The sequence below is a fragment of the Cryptomeria japonica genome, unplaced genomic scaffold (assembly GCF_030272615.1).
Source record: "Cryptomeria japonica unplaced genomic scaffold, Sugi_1.0 HiC_scaffold_902, whole genome shotgun sequence".
Classification (NCBI taxonomy): Eukaryota; Viridiplantae; Streptophyta; class Pinopsida; order Cupressales; family Cupressaceae; genus Cryptomeria; species Cryptomeria japonica.
This window is the reverse complement of record NW_026729613.1, coordinates 24,048-29,600: the sequence shown is the minus strand read 5'-3', so window position 1 is coordinate 29,600 and position 5,553 is coordinate 24,048. Positions and strand designations below refer to the sequence as shown.

Here is a 5,553-nt window from a genome sequence, read left to right as displayed (position 1 = left end):
TGGGTGTGCACCAACCCTAGCCAGGGTAGGTCACGGGGTGGTTGTCGGGGTGGGCGTCAAGGAGCCAAGGTGGGTGGCAAGTAGCCAAGTTGCGTGCCAAGGTGGGTGTCGGGGTGGGTGCCAAGGATCCAAGGTGGGTGCCAAGGAACCAAGGTGGGTGTCTGGGTGGGTGCCGAGGTGGGAGCCAGGGTGGGTCCCAAGGTGAGTGCAAAGGTGGGTGCCAGGGTCAAGGTGAGTGCCAATGTGGGTTCCAAGGTGCCAGGGTCAGGGTGAGTGCCAATGTGGGTTCAAAGGTGCTAAGTTGGGTGCGAGGTTGGGTGCGAGGGTGGGTGGGTGCCAAGGTGTGCTAGGTGGAAGCCCGGGTGGGTCGGCATCCCATGGGTGTCGAGTTGGGTGCCTGATGGGTGCTTCTTGTCAAGTTTTAGTCGTCGGGACTCATTTCGAGCCTTAGAGGTCGTTTCTTGTCCGGTTGCCCTGTCTTCGACCTGGGAACCCAATTTTGGTCCTCGGGTCCCATTTTTTTTTGTCTCGCATCCCACTTTTGGCCTGTGGCCTTTTCGGGGTCGATTCTCGTTTTGGGCATCAGAGCATGTTTCTTCTCCTAAAACCCAATATTTGTTTATTAAGTCTCGGAACACATTTTTGTTCTCGTGGACCCATCATGGGTCTTGGAACGCATTTGTGGTCCTTGGGTCCCATTTTGCATCCCGAAACTTGTGTTTTGGTGCTTGATCCCTATTTTGGGTGCCCACCTTGCACCAAGTGCGCACCCGGGGCAAACCGAGCGCCTTGGTGCACCGGGGCAAGATCGAGCGTGCACCCGAGGCGCCCCGAACATGCACCAAGGTGCACTCGGCCCACATGTGAGCGCAGGTCGTTGCGCCCGAGGTGGTGTGTGGGCACCGCGTTGCAGACGGGACACTGCACGCACACGACGCCCCCTCCAGGTGCACGCACGTAGGCCGGGCCGGGTGCACACCCGACGCCCTAGCAAGGTGCGCGCACCCGGGCAGGGCTCACACTTGGCGAACGGGGCGCACTTCGCGAGGGAGGGTGTGCACCTCGACGGGGGTGGGTGGCCGGGGTGGATTCGCACGTGGGTCGCGGTTTGCTAAGTACACACTGCGACAAGCTCATAACGGGTGCGATCATACCAGCGTTAGTGCACCGGATCCCATCAGAACTCCGCAGTTAAGCGCGCTTGGGCCGGAGTAGTACTGGGATGGGTGACCTCCCGGGAAGTCCCGGTGTTGCACCCTTTTTTAGTTTTTCGCCGGGCGTCGCAATGCTATTTGAATAAACCTTTTGCCCGTTTGCGTTCTCGTCGGGGCCGGGCCGGGCCGGGGTGCGCTGCCCGCACTACCGCGCGCGCGGGGGCGACACCGAGCGCGCACCCGAGGCGCCCCGAGCACACAGGCCACGGTGCAACCCGGGCGTTGTGCGCGCACCCCGGTGCGCCCGAGGTGCTGCGCGCGCACCCAGGTGAAATCGGTGTGCACCTCGGCCAGTGCGCGCTCGGTCGAGTCGCGCACGTTGGCCAAGGTGCACGGTGATGTTTCTTACTCTAAGGTTCCGCACCAGACGCCCGGGACAGGTGAGCGAAGCTGGGCGGGGCCGGGTGCGCGGCCGGGGCAGGTGCACGCAGCTGGAGAGAGCTTTGGAGCACACTTCGGAGCGCACCAATGATGCGCTCCATTCAAAAGTTTCCTGAAAAGGCAAAAAAAGTTGAGATTATAGAATTTCCCACTTGAGAGATTGTAAAAAAAAAAAATTTAAAATGAAGGAAACGCGGGTGCCAAGGTGTGCGCAGCCCAGCCAAGGTGTGCGCACCAAGGCGCCCACCCTGGCGAAGGTGCACGCAAGGTGCGCACCCGAGGCAAACCGGACAATTAACCCAACTTTCGACTTCGCGCGCACCTTGGAGCGCACTTCGGAGCGCTCCTTGGTGCGCACCAATCTTGGGCACCTCGGAGTGCACCATGGCGCCCACCAAGGTGCGCACCCGGGGCAAACCGAGCTCCGACTTCGTGCGCACCTTGGAGCGCACGAAAGGTGCGCACCATGGCGCCCACCAAGGTGCGCAGCCCAGCCAAGGCGTGCGCATCAAGGTGCGCACCCTGGCGAAGGTGCGCACCCGGGGCAAACCGAGCTCCGACTTCGTGCGCACCTTGGAGCGCACAAAAGGTGCGCAACCCAGCCAAGGTGTGCGCACCCCGGTCAAACCGAGCTCCGAATCGTGCGCACCAGAGGTGCACGCCATCGTGCGCACCTTGGAGCACACTTCGGAGCCCTCCTTGGTGCGCGCCGATGTTGCGCACCTCGGAGCGCACCCGGGGAAAACAATGCAATTAACCCGACTTTCGACTTCGTGGGCACCTCGGAGCGCTCTCGGGTTCGCACCTCGGAGCACACCGAGGTGCGCACCTTTGATGCGCTGCCTTCACCAATTTCCAGAAAAGGCAAGAAAACATTGAGAAGGTGTGCGCACCGAGGTGCCCACCCTGGCGAAGGTGCACGCGAGGTGCGCACCCGGGGCAAACCGGGCTCCGACTTCGTGCACGCCGCACCTTGGAGCACACTTCGGAGCGCTCCTTGGTGCGCACCAGGGCGCGCAACCCAGCCGAGGTGCCCACCCCGGCGAAGGTGCACGCGAGGTGCGCACCCGGGGCAAACCGGGCTCCGACTTCGTGCACGCCATGGTGCCCACCGCGGCGAAGGTGCACGCGAGGTGCGCACCCGGGGCAAACCGGGCTCCGACTTCGTGCACGCCGCACCTTGGAGCACACTTCGGAGCGCTCCTTGGTGCGCACCATGGTGCCCACCAGGGCGCGCAACCCCGCCGAAGGTGCACGCGAGGTGCGCACCCGGGGCAAACCGGGCTCCGACTTCGTGCACGCCGCACCTTGGAGCACACTTCGGAGCGCTCCTTGGTGCGCACCATGGTGCCCACCAGGGCGCGCAACCCCGCCGAAGGTGCACGCGAGGTGCGCACCCGGGGCAAACCGGGCTCCGACTTCGTGCACGCCATGGTGCGCACCGCGGCGAAGGTGCGCACCCGGGGCAAACCGGGCTCCGACTTCGTGCACGCCGCACCTTGGAGCACACTTCGGAGCGCTCCTTGGTGCGCACCAGGGCGCGCAACCCAGCCGAGGTGCCCACCCCGGCGAAGGTGCACGCGAGGTGCGTACCCGGGGCAAACCGGGCTCCGACTTCGTGCACGCCGCACCTTGGAGCACACTTCGGAGCGCTCCTTGGTGCGCACCATGGTGCCCACCAGGCCGCGCAACCCAGCCAAGGTGTGCGCACCAAGGTGCACGCGAGGTGCGCACCCGGGGCAAACCGGGGTCCGACTTCGTGCACGCCGCACCTTGGAGCACACATCGGGGCGCTCCCGGGTTCGCACCGGCGTTGCGCACCGTGGTGGGCACCTCGGAGCACACCAAGGTGGGCAGCGAGGTGCGCACCTTTGATGCGATGCCTTCACTAATTTCCATAAAAGGCAAAAAAAAAACGAGATTTTAAAATTTCCGTTTTGAAAGATAGTGAGAAAAAGGGAATGCTGGTGCCATCTTGAGCCCGCCCTGGTGCGCAGCCCAGCCAAGGTGTGCGCACCAAGGTGCCCACCCTGGCGAAGGTGCGCGCCCGGGCAATTAACCCAACTTCCAACTTCGCGCGCGCCAGGGTGGGAGCGCACCCAACAACCGGGCCTGGGAAGAGCCAATGCGAGAAACCCCACCAAACGCTCTGACAAAAAAAGAGGGGGCGCTCCAGTAACCCCGCTTCGGAGCGCACCCTGGGCAAACCCAGCCAAGGTGCCCACCCCGGCCAAGGTGCAGGCGAGGTGCGCACCCGGGGCAAACCGGGCTCCGACAACGTGCACGCCGCACCTTGGAGCACACTTCGTAGCGCTCCCGGGTGCGCACCTCAGAGCACACCAAGGTGGGCAGCGAGGTGCGCACCTTTGATGCGCTGCCTTCACTAATTTCCAGAAAAGGCAAAAAAAAAAGGAGATTTTAAAATTTCCGTTTTGAAAGATAGTGAAAAAAACGGAACGCGCGTGCCATCTTGAGCCCGCCCTGGTGCGCAGCCCAGGTAAGGTGCCCACCCTGGCAAAGGTGCGCACCCGGGCAATTAACCCTACTTCCGACTTCGTGCGCGCCAGGGTGGCAACCGGGCCTCGGAAGAGCCAATGCGAGAAACCCCACCAAACGCTCCGACAAAAAAAGAGGCGGCGCTCCAATAACCCCGCTTCGGAGCGCAGCCGGGGCAAACCCAGCCAAGGTGCCCACCCCGACGAAGGTGCACGCGAGGTGCGCACCCGGGGCAAACCGGGCTCCGACAACGTGCACGCAGCACCTTGGAGCACACTTCGAAGCACTCCCGGGTGCCCACCGGCGTTGCGCACCGTGGTGGGCAGCGAGGTGCGCACCTTTGATGCGCTGCCTTCACTAATTTCCAGAAAAAGGCAAAAAAAAATGAGATTTTAAAATTTCCGTTTTGAAAGATAGTGAAAAAAAAGGAACGCGGGTGCCATCTTGAGCCCGCCCTGGTGCGCAGCCCAGGCAAGGCATGCGCACCAAGGTGCCCACCCGAGGTGCACACCCGGGGCAAACCGGGCTCCGACTTCGTGCAGGCCGCACCTTGGAGCACACTTCGGAGCGCTCCTTGGTGCGCACCATGGTGCCCACCAGGGCGCGCAACCCAGCCAAGGTCTGCACACTAAGGTGCCCACCCCGGCGAAGGTGCACGCGAGGTGCGCACCCGGGGCAAACCGGGCTCCGACTTCGTGCACGCCATGGTGCCCACCGCGGCGAAGGTGCACGCGAGGTGCGCACCCGGGGCAAACCGGGCTCCGACTTCGTGCACGCCGCACCTTGGAGCACACTTCGGAGCGCTCCTTGGTGCGCACCATGGTGCCCACCAGGGCGCGCAACCCAGCCAAGGTGTGCGCACCAAGGTGCACGCGAGGTGCGCACCCGGGGCAAACCGGGGTCCGACTTCGTGCACGCCGCACCTTGGAGCACACATCGGAGCGCTCCCAGGTTCGCACCAGCGTTGCGCACCTTTGATGCGCTGCCTTCACTAATTTCCAGAAAAGGCAAAAAAAAACGATATTTTAAAATTTCCGTTCTGAAAGATAGTGAAAAAAACGGAACGCGGGTGCCATCTTGAGCCCTTCCTGGTGCGCAGCCCAGGCAAGTTGTGCGCACCAAGGTGCCCACCCTGGCGGAGGTGCGCGCCCGGGGCAAACCGGGCTCCGACTTCGTGCACTGCATGGTGCCCACCAAGGCGCGCAACCCAGCCAAGGTGCCCACCGCAGCGAAGGTGCACGCGAGGTGCACACCCGGGGCAAACCGGGCTCCGACTTCGTGCACGCCGCACCTTGGAGCACACTTCAGAGCGCTCCTTGGTGCGCACCAGGGCGCGCAACCCAGCCGAGGTGCCCACCCCGGCGAAGGTGCACGCGAGGTGCGCACCCGGGGCAAACCGGGCTCCGACTTCGTGCACGCCATGGTGCCCACCGCGGCGAAGGTGCGCACCCGGGGCAAACCG

The 5,553-nt window shown here is 63.6% G+C and overlaps 1 non-coding gene across 1 annotated transcript; it reads left to right on the top strand.

Moving 5' to 3' along the window:
* The first annotated feature begins 1,140 nt into the window (after positions 1 to 1,140).
* Positions 1,141 to 1,259, top strand: LOC131872946 (5S ribosomal RNA). The gene has a single exon (XR_009370999.1). It is a non-coding gene; the product is annotated as a 5S ribosomal RNA (ribosomal RNA).
* The last annotated feature ends 4,294 nt before the right edge of the window (positions 1,260 to 5,553 follow it).